Source organism: Oxyura jamaicensis, chromosome Z (genome assembly GCF_011077185.1).
Source record: "Oxyura jamaicensis isolate SHBP4307 breed ruddy duck chromosome Z, BPBGC_Ojam_1.0, whole genome shotgun sequence".
Classification (NCBI taxonomy): Eukaryota; Metazoa; Chordata; class Aves; order Anseriformes; family Anatidae; genus Oxyura; species Oxyura jamaicensis.
In genome coordinates, this window is record NC_048926.1 from 78,580,738 (window position 1) to 78,603,619 (window position 22,882).

General features: G+C 37.3%; 1 protein-coding gene and 1 long non-coding RNA gene across 19 annotated transcripts in view; one reads left to right on the forward strand and one right to left on the reverse strand.

Moving 5' to 3' along the window:
- Positions 1 to 22,882, reverse strand: part of MEF2C (myocyte enhancer factor 2C) — a 143,463-nt gene that overhangs the window by 46,108 nt on the left and 74,473 nt on the right. The gene's annotated exons all lie outside the window — the stretch shown is intronic.
- On the forward strand, positions 305 to 22,300 carry LOC118156356. Its single transcript, XR_004746231.1, has 3 exons — positions 305 to 436; positions 15,265 to 15,269; positions 22,288 to 22,300. It is a non-coding gene; the product is annotated as an uncharacterized LOC118156356 (long non-coding RNA).

A 22,882-nucleotide genomic window follows, 5' to 3' on the forward strand; every position in this document is an offset into this window, starting at 1 on the left:
TTGTGCTACGGAAGCTCTACTTTTTCCAAGCAATTAAAAAAGTAATTATATTGGACTCCAATAACCTAAAATCAGCCACAGCATTTGAAAAACAAAATGGTTAAAGGAAAACAACCTTTGGCTGAAATCTCATATGCCAGCAATTTAGCCTAAATCCTGCTCTATAAATCTCTGAGGAGAAGTGCTGACTTAGTGACATACTGGCTGCTGTAAAATGAAGTATAAACAACTATTTACTTTCACTTCATGCAAAATTTATCATCACTACAAAAGCACAAAAGAAAATATGGCACTATCAGGCGGGTGTGGTTTTATCAAGGCAATGGAAATCATCACAATTTGAAGGCTTTTGAGAAGGAAAAGCCTTTCATTTTCTTTGTTTGTGCAGTACAATCTTCTTTTAGCATTTCTTTAACACGAAGAATGGAAAAAGCCAGTTTTTTTTTTTTTTTTTTTTTTTTTTTTTTTTATTCTATCTTTTAGTGTGTTCATCTTTGATCTTTGCAGAGGGGTTTCTTCTTTCTTCTTAATAGCTTTATCTACCATGGAACTGATCTCCAAAACACTCTGGGGCTTGAAAAGCCACAGATATTTGGGCTGGAAATGCTTACATTAGCTGCCAAAGTAAAACACCAGGTCAGCTGATAAGGTCCCCAAAATGTTTAGACTAGCCCACTCTGCATGTTCCATTTATATATCCTGTGGATGAAAGACTCAACTAGCTGTTACAAGGTTAATCACTATCTACATTTGTGGTATGAAAAGTACTATTGCATTGTCATTTCATCTGTACTCAAAACTTCCACTACAGAAAAATTAAGAAATGCAGGTCTGCTTTTACTAATTCCCGTATTTGTTATGTTGTCTAGAGGTTACCATAATGATCTCTAACTGATAACCTCACTAGCAACCATGAGAATCCACTACGATGTAATTTGGTGTATTATACTCAACTGTCAGGAGACAAAACCCACAAGTGCCCTCTATTTTCCACTATCTCTTTCCTGTATCTGGATAGGAGAAATCTTCCAGCCACAAATGAAAAATGGTTTGGTCTCAGTTTTGCTCACTGGAGCCACATATCTACGTGGCAGGGCAGACAATAACCAATTATAAAGAAATCATATGCTATTGTGTTCAATTGCTTTAGCATTAATAGCCATTCCAAAGCACCCAGCCAAATTTATGGAGACCCTCTAAAATGCAGGAAATATTTAAATCATGGGCCTGATTCATTTAAGCATCTGTTTGCTCTCTGTGCAACAGAAATGTTCAAGTTAGCAAGTGTGGAGTGAAGACAACCTTCACTGTCTTCTCTTGCACAGTTATATAATGATGAAATTTTATGATGAAATTGCACTGTACAATGTATGGTGCAATCAAGTAATGAAAGATTCTAGTGAAATGAAAAACACAAAGAGGAAGAGATAGGTTGCTATGGGAACCGTCCATCTGAATTCCCTGACTTCTGTGTAACTGAAATCTGAAATTTTATGTTCCATTAATGTAGAGTTCTTAGATTTTTACATTGAATAATGAACATAAACTAGTATGCTGGTACTAATGCACTTTAATTGCATGTTTAGGAGAATCAGATAAAACATTATTATACTTACTGTTATCTAACAAGCTCCAGGCAGAAAAAAAAATGTATACCAGTAACAGAGAAAAATGGAACATTTCTTACCTCTTTTGTATAAATCGTAAAATGCTTTTGTGGTTTATGCTTTTTTTTTGAAATAAGCTACAGGGCTTATACAATAGCTGAACTTCTAGAACCACATGTTAACCTTTTTGTTACTATTTCATTTTCACATAAGTTTCAAAGAAAAAAAAAAATTTCCATTGTCTGGTCCTGTGCGTTTGTCTTCTTCAAATGAATACACATAAGCGTGTTTTTTCACTACAATACACCAACCCTCAGCTTGGATTTGTGGCTCATTTTTGCATGCCAAGTGATTATTCTCTCCTTCAAGTACCTTCTCTAATCACACCTCTTGTGAAACCAAACAATGCTGACACCCTGTGCCAGTAGCATCTGCTTCTCTTTGCTTTCGGATGATCAACCAGCGTGTTACAAATGCCTGTATGTATATACTGCAAGCTCCTCGGGCTGCGAGGTTTCTACCTGCTTGCAAAGCTCAGCCTGTTCCTTTCCACTCCTAATCCCGACACGGGCCAAGTCATATCCTCCGTAATATTTTGTCATGCAGGTACAAACCCAAATTAATCCACGGTGTTCGGAAAGAGCACTGGGACAGTGGGGTGTTTGCTTCTCCTCCCTGTAGCTCTGCTAGGTGACTCGGACACTAACTCAGAGGGAGCTTCTGCGCATCCTTGCTGCCTGGACTTCATTTTGGGGAGACAGTGAGGCTGGAGCTGGGGAGATGGTGGAGGTTTGCTCCCTAAAAGAGGCCAAGCAGGTTCAACTTGCCAGGCTTTGCATTATGCAGGACAACGTTGGCTTTATAAAAGTACAGACAGAAGATGGATATGTCAAATTCAGAGATCTCATAGCAACTAATCAAAACCATGCGTCTTTCTGGGTTTTCTCAGAAGGAAACAAAACCAAATCGCATGACGATGCTGGCATTAAAGCTTTGTATTGAAATTTCTGTCATTGCACATAACGCAGCTCACACCGCTATGCTCACAATTATTTCATGGGGTGTGGAAAACATTCCTGTCCATCATCACATTTGTAAACCATTTTTTAAGAATTTAAATCTGAATAATTCCTGGGACTCTAAGCAGGGTCATTTCCTTATCCCTCAAGCTTACCTCATCTGTCTTTGCAGGTCTGAAGACCCCACAGATCCTGTGGGCAGCAGAGGTAGGATTTCTGCACTACCCTTGGTGGAGGAGATCACATTTCCTGGCTTTGATGGCAGGGACAGGCATAGGCAGCAGCGGGTGAGGCTGTGCATCCCTGCCACGCATGGGTGGTTGTCCCTGTCCCCAGCCCTATCCCCAGAACTTTACCAATTCACCCCTGCCATGGTGATGGGATTAGTGACATAAATGCAATGCCAACCTAGTTGTGATTACACCTTCTGATAAAATCATTCCTGCATGATTTAAATCCCTACATAAGATTGAAACAGTAAAAAAAAAAATAAATTGCATGTTTTAGATGTTAGTCAAAATGTACTGTACTATCAAATGCATACCCTTCCACCCAAAGACGGGGTTAAAATTAAAATTGTCTGCAGCTCTGCTGTGTTAAAAAAAAAAACAAAACAACAACAACAACAAAAAAAACAACTTCTCTGAGATTGACGTTAGTACTTCATACACTAAATTAGCAGATTATTTACGTAGATCAAAGGTATTCTCAGGATATTTGTGTTTTAGGATCCAACAGGTCTCACTGCTCCTTGTGCAACCTATGACTGTAACCTCAGAGTGCGGGCCCGAAGACCAGTTGCAGGCCCTGTGTTCAACTAATGTAAATATGGAAGATGTGGGTTAGGACAGAAATTTTCAGCCTGTTCCCAGTTCTTGCCAGCACTCTTTATGCACGCTGCCCTGTCCACATATGCATGTCTTGGGCCACAGTACCACGACCTTAGGGACATGGTTTAGTGGGTGACATTGGTAGTAGGATGATGGTTGGACCAGATGATCATGGAGGGCTTTTCCAAACTTAATGATCCTATGATCCAACGACCATCTGCAGAATGAAGGTCAGCACTACAGCACAGTGGCAAATACCCAGCTTTCCATTCTCTGTCTTGGGATGTGGGTTTACAGAAAATAGACTTCCATGGTTCACAAGGGTTAGTATTTGTGGGACGACCCCATGAAGACAGTGCTTCTGCATCCTGGCTACTTGCAGAAGCTTTGAGGCAGAAGCACCACCAGCCTGCAAGCAGTCTGTCTGCCAAGGGATGCAAGGATGGCCTCAAGCCAGAATAGATGCATCTCTGGCTTGCCTCTTGCCCTTGGGCCACAGCATGGTATCAGTCCATTATGTCTTTAACTGACTTTTCAAAACAGTTAAAGTATATGAAGTATTTAAAAGGTCAGATTTTCTCTAAACTTTATTGGGCATATTTAAAACAGAAGAAGATATTGTGAGACATAGTATATTTGATTTGTACTAGGTTTCGCTGCCAGACACAGAAAGTGTATGAATGGAAAAATAAACTTTACAGTAGTTCAGCAGAATCATCTCAGCTTCTTTAGGGAATATGAGGCCACTTAAAAATAAACACTGTAATCATCAACAGGTTGCTATTTCCCTCCTTTTTATGTTTGTCTATCTATAATCCTTCTCCACTGACTCCATCCCTTCCAGATGGAGCGCTGCCCTCAACATTTTCATTTGTGTCTAATTTAGTCAGATATATACACAAATGCAAGGCTGAAGTCAGATCTCATTTACACTAGTGTAAATCTGTGGCTGGAACAGCTGTAAAGACACCAGTTGAGTTATTCTAGATGTACAGTGGTGTTACCGATTCTGTTACATCAGGGTTGCTATCGCTTCAAACACACAGTATTTGAAATATGGAGGGCTTAATATAAATGGCTGCAGAAACAATTAACTGTTTCAAATGCAGCTGGTGTTTTTCCATGATATTGATGGTAACCTTTAATACTAAATGCCATATTGAAAATACTTGAGAAACATGATAAACAAAGTAACGCACATTTTACAGAATGTTTTTTTAAAAAAACTTATTACAGCAAGAATGGCAGCTGATAATGAGGTATACTTTGCATACATTTGGATCATTATCTATGTTCTAGAAGATCCTATAGAGACTCTGAAATTGTATGTTTTAGGACTGCTTCACACATCATTAAAAATGCTGCCATTCTGGGGTGAATATATCATTAACTTGTGTCAGCTATGCTAGGCAATGAAGTTTCCAAGAGGAGAAATGGCAAATATCTCTGACAAATAAAGCTGTAACATAGGATAGAAGTTATTGAATATTTCCTTGACCAGGGGCAAACACCTTCATCCCCTGACCAGAGAATCTCTGATGACCACAACATTTTGCTTTTCCATTTCATCTGAAACAGAGCACCTCCAGCAGCACTGAACTGGTGCAGTACTGACTCAGCAGCAAAAATGCCACCCACTGAGGCAAGAACACCACTTCCTTCAGCACCTGGGTTTTCTTTGGAGGTCTCCCATAAAAACTTTGAATGTATCAATGTTCTGAACAGAGGGTTGTGTTTTTTTCTTTCTCTTTTTTTTTTTTTTTTTTTTTTCTTCCCAGAATTTGAACATTTATTTTACAGCAGATCAAATTACAGGTCATTACAAAAACAAACAAACAAAACCAAATAAACAAAAAAACAATATGGCAATGAGGAAACGTTGCTGAATAGCTGTTCCTTTTAAAGGCAAGAGAACATCCCCTTTTATTTTTATAGTACCATAATTGTTTTATCCATTGGTAAAAATGCGCAAATCAATATATATATATATTTTAAATGGTGAATTATAATAGAGGTTAGATCTCTGAAACTCTAGCCTTCTGTTCCTTTGGAGGATGGAGGTCTTAAATAGCAACAAAGCAATAACCATCAGCTCCCAGTTCTGCTGATAGAGTCAAGTTTTCACCAAGGAGAAAGAGAAGGAAATCTCTCCACAAGGCTTAGAGTGAGCACTATTTGAGAGGAAAAATTGGCCCATGGTTTTAACTGTGGAAACAGATGACTCAAATGATGCAGACTTTCATACTTGATTTAAGATGTCTTTTTTTTTTTTTTTTTCTTTCCCTGTTAGACTAACAATTTATATGAGTTCTGTTATTTATTAGAAACATTTGTGAAAATTGTATCTATTGCTAAACAGCTGCTCAAATATCCAGACTATCATATACATTTGTCTGCTTACCATAGTGTCATCTACAAGTAACAAAGGAGTGGGTCCTGTTTTCCCATGCAAAATCCTACAGAAGTAGCAATATTCAGACAGCAACTTTTCAAGTTGAAACTTATAGGTATCTCAGCTAAATACTAACCAAAGTAGGAGTGAGAGCTTACAGTGAGAAGTTGTGTGGAGGAGCTGGATTAAACTTCCAGACGGGATGATTATCCCAGGAAGCCAGTCCTTCAGACAACCTCACAAATACCTGCAAAAAAAGGGCTTGCATGCTACCTGCTGTAGCTTTGTTGGGTACAGGCTAAGTTGAACTAACACGACAATGGTCAGCTTCAGCACTCTGTTTGGTAGGGGAAAAGATTTGAGAAACAGAGCACTTCTAGTATTGTCATGGCTTGAGAAAGGCAAGCAGACTCCAGTTAGAACAGTTTGACCAGAAATGTAGGCATGAGAGCAAAGTTTACGGACATACTAGAAGAATAATGGTGGAGAGGTTAAAATAGACAAGAAAAACAAACAAGTTAAAAAAAAAAGTCTTCATTCAGAAACTGAGCATCTTTCCATGAAAATTTCAGCTTCCTCTAGAAACAGCTAAAGCATATTTTAACTGGTAGGGTTTTTCATTGTAAAACTGGATTTCTTTTTTTGGACAAAATTACAGTTTTTTAAAGAAGAATTAGTATATTGGCCTGCCAAAGCCCTGCTGTCTGAAATCTTCAAGCCTTTAATCATACAGTATTCCCACACAGAGAATTATGTGGGCTACAAAAGATGTTTCTCCCTGGGCCCACTAGCCTTGCAGAAGGACCAACGGAGCAAGGCTTAGGCCTGTTTCCATTCCTCCATGAATTGGTGGAGGTGGAAAGAAGACCTCTGCAATGAGTGCATGGGCAGTGCTGTCTCCATGAGGATGTCTGAGGGCTCTGGGAGACTAGCTTTGGTGTCTCCTGCCACTGTGGTGTAAATTACCTCGCATTGCTGCCCAAGGAGAGCAACTTGAGGCTGCTTGGCCTGTACCCAAGTGGCGGAGGTGGAGCAGCTGAGGAGGGGTGGGCACGCATTCCCCTCCTCTGACTCTGCTGAGAGGCTGGTAACCTCTGATGGGGAGAGGCAATAAATAACTCGGTGGTATAACGCTGTCACAGCTGTTTCCTCAGACAGCCTCAGTCAGAGTCTTACAAAACCATGTTACATGTGAGGAATTGAGGTTTTCTTAAGGAATACTACAGGGTCTCTAATACTTACTTTACATTTGAATATGAAAATTAAGTTTTAAAATCAAGCAGAAGCTGATTGTGCCAAAGAAATAAGAGACTATGGCAAGACTGAAGATGAGCTTGCTTCAAAATACATGTGTTTTTTTCTCTTACTATAGAAATCTTAAAATCAAAGGCCTGGCAAACAGATCTTAACTGGCTTTAGTGGGCCCAGACTTTCACACGGCACTTACAGTAGCAAATAGGACAAGCAATATCCCAAATAACAAAAATTTCAGTGAAAACCACTGCTACAAGATCCCTTCCATGAAGAGGACAGTGGGCACATAAAGAAAAAAAAAAATCAGGCATATAGGAACATCTTTTGTTTGGAACTGCACAATTTTGTTCCTAGTCTCTGCAGGCAGTTTCACAGTCTTGAGGTTTGTTTGGAGTTTCTCAACAACATGAAACTTTCAAATATGCTACATATGCTTACTTACATTGTTTCCAAAGTTTGGCAGGAGGTTCTGCCTGGGGTATGCTAGATCACAAGATCCCTCAATAAAATATCAGTGGGGGAATGGATAAGTAGTCCTTTTATTCCTGCTAGTGAATTGGTTGTGGAGATAAGTGGGAAGCAGATGTTACTGCAGAATATTTGGTCATCTCTGTTTTGCTCCATCACTGTCAGTTAAGGAAGAGGTGGAAATAAGAGCATCTCTTCCATGAAAAAGATTGTACAGAAAGAGTAGGAGGGACTCTCAGACTCCTTAATGGGAAGGGAATGAAAAATTTATTCTGTAAGAGAAAGAGGTTTGTATAACCCTTGGGAACCCAGCATTTCACCTGAAGTCCAAGCCCAGAAGCTTCTTACCTTTGTTCAGCCTACAGCATAAAATGTCTGTGCAGCTTCAGCTGTGAACCCCTCATGGGCGTTACCATTGGGGAAGTTTCATTCTAGAAAACGAACTCCTTACTGCTGATGCAGGCCAGCTCAGAATTGTTGCATATAGGTATCTACAAGGGCCCTCACAATTCAACAGTTTGGCTAATGAAGCCAATTAGGCAGAACACACCCCTATACCCGCCAACATCTGAAAGCTATAAATGAAGACATCTAGGGACAGAGAAATGAGAGCACACCTTTTTAAGAGTCTTTTGGAAAATAAACATTTTTTTAAAGGGACATTGTAGAAAAATGGTCATCAAGGAGTGTTCCGTTTTGGCCACATTGCTTTGACATGCACCCAAGAGCTTACAGTGAAGCCATAAAAAGCAGTCCACACCCTGCTGTAATTCCCCTGCTGCAAGAAAGGGCCTTGTAATAGGAAATGGCTATGGAACAGGTCCAGTAAAGGATTTAGGGACATAGAAAGTTCAATTTGGCAATAGTTAATATTTATGCACCTGACCTCCAGAGAGGCATTCTCACTGCTAGGGTGTGAGGCTTCCTATACAGGACACAGTATGAGCTTGTAGCTGTACAACATGATCCAAGCCCAGCAGCACATGGTTAGGATGTGAGTGACCCAGACCAAGCAAACGTGGTTTCAGAAATCCCATTCCTCATCAGAAGTTACGCTGCAGAGACACCTTCACCCATGAAGACCTACGGGGCATTCATGCATTCTCTCCAACAATCAATCTTTCAAAGATCTGAGGAAGAGTCAATTTTCCTTTTAAGAAAGAGCTGCTGATTATTTTCCATATCATAACTAGCCCTTAGAAACATGATACAAAACTGGAAACAGTTTTTGGTTTCTTCCTTGACCTGAATGTTTTGAAATTATTATCAAATTATTATTATTTCCCATGTTCCTATCAAGGTTAGGATTTACACAACTTCCCATGCTCTGTACAGTTCTAGATGGGTTAAATCTCTGCACTTCCTGGTTATATTTTCCTTTTTTTTTTTTTTTTTTTGTATTAACAAATGCATTGTTTGTTGGGTGAGAGAAACAGAACTCAATAGGCAACAGAGCTCTGTGGCTTGTTACAGCATTTTCATCTGAGGGGAGAATCTGTTGAAATCTGATTTCTGCTCCAAAGGTGGTGTTTGCATTTTACATTAAAAAGACTCTGTTCAAATCCAGAAAGAAAGCTTAAAGAAAGGAACAAAACTGTAGTCTCTGTTCCTTTGTTATGGGGGACCAGCAGTATTTGCTGAATCTGTTTTGCATAAAGCTTGGTTTGTGCGTTGCATTAGGTTTACCTATAAAATGCTTGCCAGGGATAATTTATTCAGAGAGGACTGAGAGTTCCTAGATATTTTGGGGGCTTAAACAGGGAAAAGGCTCTCCATTTTGGTCCAGATTGGGTTCATCCTAAGTGAGCACAGTTCAGGCCCCTACTAATCTTCAATATCAAAAAACAAGGTCTCTCATAAAGTTCATATGCGTCCAATTAAGCTTTTGGCTAAACTGGCATTTGTTGCCCCATTTTAAAGGTTATGTTTAGCTGCTTCTCTGAAACACTTTAGGATATAGGATGGAAAGAACTGAGCATAATTACAATTTTTATTCACAAGTTAAACAATATATGTGGGTTGTAGGAGAATTTACTTTTTTGAAGGAAAGCTTCTTTTCACATAGGTTATAAAAATACAGAGGAAATGCTAAAGTGCACACTTAAAACTGCTGGAGACAAAAGTGTAAAGCTTCTATTTTATTGATAAGTGTTTGAACATGCTAGAAGTATGTAATAACCAAACCTTGGATTATAACTGTGAAAGGATAAATTATGTGTTTTTATGTTTGGTCATGTTATAGCTATGATTCTATTGTAGTAAGCTAAATACACTTTAAACAACATACATTCCATTAGGAATTGCTTCTTTGTCAAGATTTTGATCTCTTTTGAATCAATCTATAACAGCTGTGTGTTGTTTAAAATACTCTTATTGACTCTTCTATAATTTGCTTTCTTTGAACAGCCTGTGTGCTCTAACATTTGATCAAAGAAATAAACATATACTTTAACAACCCAAAGTAAAGTGCATGCACATTTTTTATAACAGTGCACTATAAAATGTAATTATAGTTGTCTATAGATCACACAGGACGATATAAATAATGGGTTTGTGATTTTTTTTAATGCAAGCCTATTCAATATATCACAGATTTTTCCCTTTAACACCGCGCTCTATCATGCAAGACCATTAATGCAGTTAATTAAAATTTAGAGCACAAATGATGCAACTTCTTTTAACAGTGTGTTTACTCCTTCATTAACTGGTAACCATATGTAAAAACACCCATGGCAAAATTAAAAAAGACAGAACCACCTAAATTTGTGGAATTAGAAATTACAGCATCAGGAAAATCTCAACTGAAACCCTGTTTTAAGTGCCTTTTTTTTTTTTTTTTTTTTTTCAAGGAATGATGGATGTTTAACTACTGTAACTACTGCAAGTGCTTAACAGTTCTGGACTATAGACTTCAATTCATTGCTGACCACTAGACTTGTGAATATTAAAAATGTAGAATAATAAAGCACATGTGTTTGAGGTTTTATAGCCTTGCAAATTTGGTAACTTACATTAATTTCAATTGTCTTTTACATAAACAAACACATAGAGGCCTCCCTGAATTCAGGGCAAATGGAGTCCAATCAATATGAGCTACATAATACATAAAGGATGAATGCAAATTTTATAGTACACAAATAAATAATTAATTTATTCCTTCTTACAGTAACAAGGAAGAATAGTCAGCACATTCTGAAGTTTAACAGAGCTTTTGCCAGAACTATGAAAACTGTGGGAAGACATCTCAAGAACAGACAGCGTTAGCTGTGTGCAGACCAGGGGAGAAGAGAAGTGAGATATCTTGCTTAGTGCAAGACAGATGGGTAAGGTAAGCAGGCCAGCTCCCTATAACAGGTCAGGCGAAATAGGCAGAAAGTCAGGGCTAGCCAGACTTTTTGTATCTCCACCCTCATCGGTGTTTCATGATGAAGCACCTCCCGTGCAGTGCCTTTGTTGCTCAAAGAGCAACACTGATGGCTAACTGTAGCATGGAAGGGACATACACATTTACTTACAAATGTAAGTAGAGTAAATGCTACTCATTGTATGAACTATTTAGGTCCCAATTCTGCCACCCCCTACTGACAACTGACACCCCAACTGCTTCAGAAATGAAGCTACAATACTGCAAATTTTTACTGGAGCACTCAACTCTGCCCTTCTAAATAGTTTCACTGCCTGAAACAGGACTTCTCTAAATGTTTGTAGAAATAAGACCTATCATAGTCTTGCTTACTACAAAATGTGATAGAAGCTGTAGAAATTGGTGTCTGTATAAATTGTAACCAGACGGTTTTGAAGTTAGGCAGAAGGCTCTCATTGACCACTCCAGGCTTTAAGTCATGGGTGTAATCAAACCCGAATGGTGGAGTTTACATCACAGAGATTTTTGATTTTTGATAGCATAGGACTCTTTTTACCAATACAACTATGAGCAGTGGCTAAGGGCCCACATCTGGAAACATTTATACGCTGAAGAAAAACCTTTCCCTGTTGTAAGCATATGGAGAACTGTGCATCACTGGCTGATTTTGCAGGAACCTCAGAACACCCAGTCTTCAATGGTGGTTTGATAAAGAAGAGCTGACAGCTTATGGGAGCCCAGCGAAACAAAAAGTGTTGGGGGACAGGAGGGCAAGTCCAGCAGTTTGCAGTAAAGATAGTTGTGAGTTAACAGAAGACATAGCATTTATGCACTTCTGATTAATATTGTTGTGTAGGAATCCAGGTAAATAACCACATTTTGTATTTACCTTTCAAAGCAGGGATGACTCAAAAATGAAAAATGGGCTTGCTCACAAAAGCCTTTGTCTCTGGAACATTGCTATAAGTAGCTCACTATCTAGGTTGAAAATGGTAATACAGGGTAGTGTGTCCTATTTTTCCATGCTTGCAGAGAAGATACAATACGGGAATTCAGCCTTGGTAATTACTAATACACCACACAGACACAATTACACGCTGTGTACTGCATAAAGGAATCACTTGTGGTCTGCCTCCATTACAAAGAGCAGTAGGGGGCCGGCATGCAAGAAGACATAATGCTTTACAAAGAGGAAGGAGACCAGAAGAGTTGATGTACCCAAATACAAGGACCTTGATTCTTTTTGGAGTGATTTAAGTCCCCTTCCATCAATTATCGTCCTTTGTCTCCAGAGTCTTATCACAAGCAGCATTACAGGAACTGAACAAAACAATACTCAGGCCCAAATAACCCTGTGAACTGTGCTGACATTTCCACACCCTGTTGCTGTGTTTGACCAGGTTACTCAGATTTAAAAAAACACAACAAAAAACTCCACACGGAACAACAACAAACACTCCTGTTTTAAATAACATGCTCAGCCCTTCCTGGTGTCTTTTCTGCTGTCAGTGTAACTGATACCTTGTGTTGCCATACCATGGTGGTGAGGTGATATAAAAACCTTTATAGCACAAATTCATATTGACTTTCTCTAATATGACGGCTTTTCAAATGAAGATTTTCAGCTTTGTAAACTTCTTAATAGGCTCATTTTTAAGTTAATTAGATCCTTCCCCTTGCCATTTGCATGTTCTCTAACCCCTTGCACAAATCTGAGCTTTGGGTAAATGAAGAATTACAAATAACAAACTTAACTCAAATGTATTTCAAGAAGTGCTCTGCTGATACACTTTGATTTCTGCATTAAATTGATCAGCTGTCTACTCATTCACTTTTACTGCTCAGAATCAGAGTCATAAGCTTTTCTTTAGCAATATGTGAAGTTTTGAGGGTAAAAATTGAGGGTAAAAATGTAAGTATGAGATCAATGAAAAGCATCTATTTTTTCATTCATTCAAATTAGATATGTGACATTTCATGGTATTTCTTGACAGGACATTGCAGTCATTGCTCATCTGAAAATAAATTAAAAAACATGTGGAAAGTAAAAAAAAAAAAAAAAAGAAAAGGACCTTAGGAAAGTCAGCTATTTTTGACAGTAAGTCAGCTTCTGTGAAACAAAGCCTTGTCTTTCAGAAAGTATTTACGATCTATGAGAAAAAAAAATATATCCTTGGGCTAAAATGTTTATTGGCACCTAGGAGTCTGAAGAGAGCAAGTCAGGCCTGTGGTTTTTTGAGGGTACTTTATCATCGCCTGCATTCTCAAAGGGATCTGTGAATGAATAGAGCTGGATTACTCAGCCTTCTATTCCACGCCTATTCCTCTCCATTTTCCTTGGCAAGACTGAGAGCCAAGCTATTTTTAGTTAGGCAATTTTCTATTTTTAGACAAATATCAGTTAAGAGACATTTGTTAGGAAAAATCCAAAAAAAGAAAAACACAAAAGGGGGAGGGGATGAAGCTTCCCATCTCATATTGTGAAGCAAGCCCTTCAACCTGTAACTCCAGGCGTTTCAGCTGCTTCCAATCTTGGAAAAATAAAGAAAATTCAGAGTTCAGGGATTTAAAAATAAACCTACCCTCTGGCAAACAGACCAAAATACAACAAGCTGTTACTATGTGAAACAGTGACTACAAAAACAAAGAACATTCTCCAATGACTAGATTGGGATAAAACTTTGGAGCTATTAAGCTATAAGAATGTTACACAGACATGTAAGATTTTTCCAGTTTCTCAGCCAGATATATCATGTTTTGGAGAAAGAAACAGTAATCTGTGAAATAGACCTAGCTTTAAGACATACAGATTTAAGTTCCCAGTTTGACATAGAAAGGAAACATGAACAGAGTTTGAAAGATGTATACTCTGCACATATTTTTATCCTTGTTATCACATTATTTTTACAACAATCCAGCCAAAACATTTCCAAATCTATTAAAATATTTTAAAAATGATTACTAAGAACAAAAGAGTGAGAGAAAAATAACACAAGGACCTAACCAAAACCAAGGATGGATCCTCAATAACTAAAACCAAGGTGGTCCCTCAAAATATAATCAAAAGTAGCTTTTGCTCTAACATGTGCTTCAGAGCAACTGAATTTGCGTCTATTCCACTTTTCTCTGTCCCTATTCCCTACTACCAGTTAAGGAAAAACAAGCTATCAGGTGAGTTTCTTCACTTTCATTTGACATCCATTAGGATTAAAAAATATGTTTCATGCCAACTAAATCTTTGTTGCAAATAAATCATAGTGGAAAACTAGCCCTTTATCTTAATCCTAATGGATGTCAAATGAAAGTTTTTTTTCCAGAGAGAGAGAGAACATAAAACAAAAAGCCAATGCAACTAATTACGTAACTTTCCCTTAGCTGCATTTTTTGAAGTATATTCAAAATAATAATAATTATAAAAGTCTACACTTGTCCTGTTATTTTTCTTATAGATTGTAAAGCACCAAAACTCTATCAGTTATTAGATGTATAGCAACAGGAAGCTGCATAGCTGCATTTATCAAGGAAAGCTTAAATAATAGTTTGTGGATGGAAAGATAAAGAGTCAAAATCTCATGTGGAAGGGAACAAATTGTTACCTACTGGATGTAGTAGAGGTACTAATTTGGACAGTCCCAGCAACTGGAATAGCTATTCCATTCAGGGACTATTTTGGACAGAATAGAGTTGCCTTTCACAATTTTTCAGCTTTGAATTTTTGCTTGTGGTCTTGTAGTAGCTAATATTTACATAAAGTCCAAATTGATGGAATCATGAGATAAGGTAAGAATATCATCTTTTGTTTAAAAAAATACTCACTTCTAAATTAATTGCTTGAAAAAAGTAATGAAATTAAGTTTGATAAATTGGAGTTTTTTTTTTCAGCATTTTTGAAAATGGGATATTTTCCCCTTCATGACCTTTTTGTACTTACCATGGTTAGGAAAAATATAGGAAAAAACTCACATGAAAATATTAGGTTACAAACATGTTTTCCAAAGGCTCAAAGCTCAGAAAGCAGAGAAAGACTAAAGTAATATCACAAAAATGCTGAAGATCTTGAAGCCTATCCCATGATTTTGTCATACATGAGGTTAGCAATAATGGTTTGGCTCATATTTACTAAAAATGAAACAAGAAGCAAGCACTTAAAAAGCCTAAATCATCATTTAAATGAAATTCTTTGGCCAGTTGACCCTGTCCAATCATCTTCTGGCCTGTGGAAACTGGTAATAGTAGCTATTTTTTTAGCTAGCTGGTCCTCAACCAATTTACAAAGGAAATCAATAATGCTATCCCCATTTTACAGACAGGGAAACTGAAGCATTAAGAGGAAATGTAACTTGTCCAAGGTCACACAACAGTATTTGGCAAAGCTATTAATAAAATCCAAGTCTCATGAGTCCTAGTCCAGGGCAGTATCCAATAGACTGTACTGTCTTTAGATCACCCTGAATAACCTTTCTTACATACAAGTTTACTTTCTATACTGTCCCAGATCTTCAGCCCATGGTAGCTGAAATAATTCCACCGATTTTAACAGCTGAAGAGCTGACTTGATGTGTATTTCTTGGCTTGTTTATATTCAGTATTATGTTATGATGCCAAGACAAGAAAATACTCTTATTACATTAAACAAACTCCAACAGTTGCCTTACTTCTCCTAAAAGGAGCACATTTAGAGAGTTATATGGGTTTATTTACTACAAATATACAGATAAGAGTCTTAATTGATATGAAGAGGCTTTCAGAATCTAATTAACCTCCCAGCTAGTCATTAGCTCTGTGACCTTTAGAAATAATTGGCAGAATGATATTTTTTTCCCTTCATCTCATTCAGAACTTCCCCAACAAGTGACTAATCCTACATGTGCTGTAGGACCCCCAGCTCACCTGTAAGAGCTGGTGGGATGAAGTGCAGTAAGTCCATCATCAAAACAGGACTGTGGTATTCCTCTCAGGCACAATATACTACCTACACAGACTACCACATGCACACAGCTTTTGCTGCTTTAATGCTATCCTCATCATCTCCAACCTTCCAATGTGCTAAAGATGTGCTAAGTTTTATGTCTCAAGGGGACTCATTGGAGACTTAGTGGTATTTCATGCATGTTACCCCTCTGTTGCTGGTCAACCTAAACATCTATCAGATTTTCAGTTTAAGCAAGATCTTCTAGAAAGCCATGGAGGTATTCATTTTTACCTAACTTTACTTGCATGTTTTCATTATACATTTTTTAGAGCAAAATCCTTTCTTATCAAGCAGCAACACGCACACACAAGCAATATTATGAATCCCACCACCCTACATGCCTTGGTATTACTTTGTTTCCTAACATCTTATCAATAAGGTGTGTAAAGATGTCTCTTATGTGTTGTAGAACACATAGGATGTGCAGCCTGCAGGAAGAGTTTCAAGTGTTTACGAGTTTAGTTTTTTCCATAGGTGGGAAATGCTGTTGTGATTGGCACTAATCTCTCTTGCTATGTACAGTTCTTTCTCCCACACCAAACACAGGGATACACTGGGGAAGGAAAATGCTCTGCAAAAGGTAAATGCAACAGTTACTAGAACAATGAAGTTGTATGAACCTACAGAGAACAAATTAAAATGACAGTGCTAGATTCTGATTATCTTTAAGACAGAATGTATCATTGGTAAATTACTCAAAAATGTGACTTCTTGCAAATTAGAACTACTATTTTTTTTTTTTTTTTTTTCCCCATGGCCAACCAGCAACACCAACACAACAACCCTAGGCTAATTAAGGTGTCCTAAAGTAGCTCAGACTAATTCTTGACACAGTCTTTGCTGTCATTAAGAGTTCCGCCAAAGTGGGTTTCTCCAAATTTACCCAATTACATTGAGAAAAGAGAGTGAGAAGAGGATGGTGGAGCATTGAGTGTAATGAAGTCCCTAACACAGAGACAAAAGGAACAACTGGTGAGACAAGAGACACAGTATAGAAGAACTTAACAACACTCATGGGGACAGAAAGACAGAAAAAAAAAAGTATGTTCTGGAGTGTAATTGGGAAGACGGATGAAACTGAGGATGAGCTGAAGCTGAGGAGACCCACAGAATTGGTCAAAAGAAGGTCCTTGGTATGAGAGAGAGAAACATGTTTTGACTAAAACAGAAACTAAAAGAGGCTATATTTAGATTAGGTATTCAGAAGAAATTCTTTACTCTGAGGCCCAGGCCCAGGCTGCCCTGAGGAGCTGTGGCTGCCCCACCCTTGGCAGTGCCCAAGGCCAGGCTGGATGGGGCTGGGGGCAGCCTGGGCTGGTGGGAGGTGTCCCTGCCCATGGCAGGGACATGGAACTGGATGATTTTTAAGGTCCCTTCTAACCCAAACCATTCTGTGATTCTATGATTCTAAGATAATCATGTTACAGAATCATCATCACCTTATTTTACTACCTGTTCTTACTGTGCCATGTCTGAAATAGGTCTGTAAATACTGTAAGGTAGGACCAGTTAGTGTCCACTAAAATACAGTAAAATGTAGTTTTGTGAGAGTGAATGGAGAGGTGGTTGAAACTGCATACTATTCTTGTAAGTATTCAGGTTAAAATAAAACAAAACAAAACAAAAAGACAACAAACCAAAAACAGAGTAGGACAATGTACAGCTGAAAAGCCAAATGATGATAAGGTTTTATTGAAGGAGAAGGATTCAATGGTGTATTGCAGGAGCTGACTTTCTATCTGTAAGTCTAGGTGCTTGAACTCCTTCAAAGTGTAAAAATGATTTAGAAGACAGAAGGAAAAAAAAAAAAAGAGAGAAAGAAAGGATTAGTTGAAGAAAGATGCCAGTGAAAGACAGAACCAAAGGCAGATAGCAAGTGAGATATATCAAAAAAGGAAAAGACACAGAGATTATGGAGGAGTTCTTGTAAGATAAAAGACAACTGCAAAGATCACAGACAAATGTTTATGCATGCATGAAAAGTAGCAGTTTTAAGGAACAAACTTTAAAAAATTCAGAGAAGATCTGCTGGGTGATCAGCATTGATAACAGAAGCTCAGTTAGCAAAGAGAAAAACGGAGGAAGTTAGTGTTGTTCCTCTTTTTTCTCTACCAGTGATTAGTGGTATGGCAGAGGGGAACTGAGGAGGTGGATGTGTCTGTGCCAGAAAACGGAAGATATGGTTAATGGGATGAATTTGAAAGGGCTGACCTAGTAGGAGAACTTGAGTTAAATGTAGTGACCACTGAATCAGCAGACAAATAGAAGCCAGCTGGAGAAATGGGGACGATAAGAGCAGAAGGGTCAAAGAAACTGACAGATCAAGGACCTGAAAAGAGCTGAAAGATGAGGCAGTTTGTGAGTTGTGATTTACGTGCACACAGAGCAAGGATCAGGGTATTAATGTCAAATAAACAGAATCAAAACCAGGGCTTGATGAAAACTCACTGGAGATCTGGTAAAACCAAGACAGTGGCTGATGCTTTGACGTGAAAGAAATGACAAAGAAGACAGGACAGCTAGAGAGAAAACAAGCAGGAAATTTCACCTTAAATCAGCAAAGTCTTGAGGGCTTAGCTGAAGAACCACAGTAGATTTCTGTAACATGGCTGGGATTGTGACTGTAATTACATTTGCTGCCAAGATGCAGTATTTATACTGTAAAATACACCCCTCCAATTGGATGTCCTTTCTGAGCTCCTAAGCACCAAAGCTTGTGGTGCTTTGGCGTGAATTCTCTTCTTACAGTAGTGTGACAAAGAAATATCACTGAAATAAGTTGTGTTGCATCCACTTTGGTTTTACAGAAAAAAAGGAGAAGATCTGGCCTTATGCTAAATAAACATTAAAAATGCATAATGCATGTACTTGTCAGTTGTAAAACTCTGACATGCTTGTTCCCCATTTCCTCATTGCAATAAAAGAAAAAACACATACACAAAAACAAAACCTCTTGGCAATACAATTGTGCTGATAATGCTAAATGACAGACCTATAAGGTATTTTTTTTTGTTTTTTTTTTTTGTTTTTTTTTCTGTTAAAGCAAATAGTAGCTGGAGGTGTTGAAAAACTTCTAAGGAAAATTGTAAATCTAGTTGTAAAAAAGCTACTTCTGCATCAAAAAGTATGTAGTAAGATTTGGCAATGACTGAAAATATAGTCCCATTTTAAAGTAAAAAATTACAAATCTTCTAGTAATTATGTGACAGGATTTTAAATGAGAGCTGCTGAATGTATTGTTTTTGGTATGTACATATGCCACTGGGAATTTGACATGAAGATGAAATTAATCTTTCCTTCTCAGTGTCCAAGGGTATAGCAACCTGGCACAGGTTCTGCTATTCCCTAAAATAAGTTACTATATCCAGCAACCGGCATGAGCTTCTTAACTGAAGCAAAATTGAATGAAAGTCTGTGGTGTGAGTGGTTTAGTGGGTGAGGACATAAAAGGTTCAGTTTTAGGAATACAGTTAACTCTAAACAGAAGTTTCAGAATGAATCTCTCTCTCTCTCTCTCTCTCTCTCTCTCTCTCTCTTTTCTCTCTCTCTCTTTTTTTTTTTTTTTTTTTTCCAGAAATAATACATTTTATAAAACTGCCACACAGATTTCAGTGAGACTTGCAATAATTGTCATTGTCGCTGAAAATAGACAAACTTGAGTATTGCACGCAAATTATTTCTCCTCCAAGAGCATGAACTCTGAACTGTGGTTATGAACTTTGGTCTATGAACTTTGGTTACCAGTGGAAGTCAGAAGTCTATGTACTGGGTAATAACTGAAATACATTCAGCTGATACATAATTTTTATGAGCTGAAGAACTCAAGTAAGCCAAATTGCATGTTAATCACCTCAATTTTGAATGAGGCAACTGGAAAAGATGATCTCAATTACATAGTATTATAATTATTAATATTACATGTGAATAAAATTGCTATATGTGTAAAGAAAGTATAAGCTATTTTTAAAAATCATTAAACAAAGAGTTTAATGAACAACACTAATTGAACTCAAAAAGAGTTTTAGAATTCTCTTTAATCTTAACCACTTCATTTTACATCACACCAATAATCTGATTATATAACGATAGGTTGAGTAGGACCAAATTGCTTGATCTGCAGAAATACAAGTATTAAAATTAATTTATAATAATTTTCCCTTGAAAAAGAGCTCAGTGCATGTTAGATACCTGACAGTTGGTGTTTTCTGATATTTCAAATAATAAATTAGAGCCTGAAGACTCATTCTTTCAGAAGTACTAAACATAATTAATCTGAGTAAATAGACTGAAAATGTCTGATTAATAAAATTAATAACCTACATGAAAATTTGTATATTTTTTTATTTGAGTAACAGTGGTTTAATTTAAAAGTAATTAACTACATATTACAAACCTAATTTTTTTTAAATATAGATTTTTCAAAAAAGTGATACCATATTCTAATGACTGATAACACAGTTCTACCACAATTGAGAAAGTAACAAAATAGTTATGTCCAATGTGAACAGAAATTGGACTCTAAATTAAAGACTATACAGTTGAGTTATATTTCAAATTTTCATAAGTCTGCCTAGAAAAGTTTTCTTTCTATAATTCTATGCAGAGACCTAAAAGCATAGCTATGCCCTTTTCTTCCACTGAAATATAGTTATTGAACAGTCATTTAGTTAAAAATGATCAGATTTAATAACACTGTCTGATTCTCAGCTGCTGTTGATTGCCCTAGAAGAACATGATTAAAAACCTGTAAGTGTGAAATCTAGCTGTCTGAAAGCAAGAAAAAATTGACTACTTACATGGAAAATATGTGTTATGTAGTCACTTTAACTGATAAATTTAAATATTTAAATGTGTGGCAGATTTATATCCTGTATCTAAAAATATATACAAACCATTTCTCAGATTGCATACTTTTGTGGGCCTTGGTTCTCTATTGTACTATTAAGTGATACTGTTAATTGGTACTGTTAATTATCAAGTAAAGGCATGGTAATATGGGACACTGGTTCAAAACCTGTGCTTGCACAAGCACTCCTTTGATCCTGAAATGGAAAACATGGTGTGGCTTATGCATTTTGCATTACAGGCAGAACATGGAAAACCGTAACAACAAAACAATCAAATGCCTTAATTTAGAGCTGACAAAACAAACAAAAAACAAAACAAAAGCAAGCAAACTAATAAACAATAAACCACCCCAACACATAAAAATGCACTTCATTGGTAGGTTATTGAAATAAAATACTGTTTGTTTCAGATACTTACTTTCATTTGGCTGCTTTCAGAGCAATGAAAAGGGATGCCCAAAAAATTTTGGATATAGCCAGAAAATTATGCTTTGGCATGAAAAATTGCCTATCAGCCTACCCAAACTGGGACACTCTTCATGCAGGAAATGGACTTGGTAGGTGAAGAAATTGCTCTTTCTTAAAATCACAAAGTTACACCAGAATGGACATTATTTTACATTTTATGTTTTCATCTTTTTTTTTTTTTTTTTTTTTTTTTTTTTGAAAATACATAATCCTCATGATCAAAAGTCTTCATTCAATGTGAAGAAGTAGTGAGTCCCTTGCAAGTGGCTTACTTTCCCAATTCCCACAAGAAAGCCTGCAGGAAGAAGTAAAGATATCACAGGAAACTTTTCCTGCTAAGAATAATCTGGCTCTGTGCCACTGAACGAGGACAGGGAATTATTTTGGGGACAGATTTTGAATTCCGCTGAACAGGACATGGGCTGACCAGCTCTGGGTGACAGGAAAGGCTTCATGTCAATATAGGAGATTTAAACTAAGTGAGGAAAAGAGATGATGGAGAGGAGGAAGAAATTATGTACTTTCCTCTTAGTCCTAACTCACATTAATTTTGCTTCTGCTGACAGAACATCACCTTCTCCTGACAGGGGAGAAAATCTGCTAGGAGATCACAAAGGAAGCAGAACAGCCCCATCCTATACGTTGACATGAGGATACACAGAAATGTGATATACATTACTGTGTTACAGTCTTTGCCAATCTATGGTGTTGGACTGTGACATCTTGCAACAAGTGTAATGATGCCCAATATGCAGTATATTTTCTCCATCAAAACAGTGGATTTGTAACTTACACACTTTCCTTTTTCCATTGCTAGTATCAAATACAGGAATGATGCAGGTGCCAATTCCAAAAGCAACAAACTCTCATTTTTGACAACATCCAGATTATTTAAAAATCTGAAACTAACACCTTTAAGATTATCTGAAATAATTTAAATGTGTAAGTGAACGATTGAAGTTTCATTGATTTTCAAGACCCTATCTTTCCAAAACTCTGTAAATGATACCACTAGATGCCTGACCAATTAGGTGCTTGAAAAAAAGGACTTGTGTAAGCGACACAGGCATTTTTTTTCAGATATTACTCTGAGTGTTTTGCTATTCAAACAGAATTATTGAAAGCTTCATTTACTTGGGATGGCTTGAATCTTAATGTGATTAGATACTAAACTGATTTTTCTGTAAATAGTGCAGCTTAACATTGAAAATATTGAATTTTAATGAATAATTTCCAGTAATGGTAAACACAACTTGCCCTGACTAAATTCATTTTTGAAAGTAATTATAAGGTGTCTCCATAATTTTGATAGTGTTTCTTCAGTACTGTTATCATTATTACCATTACAACATTCTGTATGAGAGAGAGCTGTAACATTTGTTATGTGTAGCTCACAAGTAACTTTCCTTGCAATTTGTTAAACTTTCAATTTCTGTAAATAAGCAAAAGCTTCTAAAAAAGTCACTTGACTGCCTTAAAGCAGTGGTTCTAAATCTCTTCAAATTTTCTTCCATGCCTCTTACAATGCCTTTTTTCTGTTCCCCCTGGCCGGAGGACATTGTAACTTTTGGAGTGAGAAGACAATGCATGCAATGTTTTCTGGGGAGCACATCTTTAGGAGCTGCTAGGAGACAAGGAGAAGATTCAGCTGGGAGGTAGTG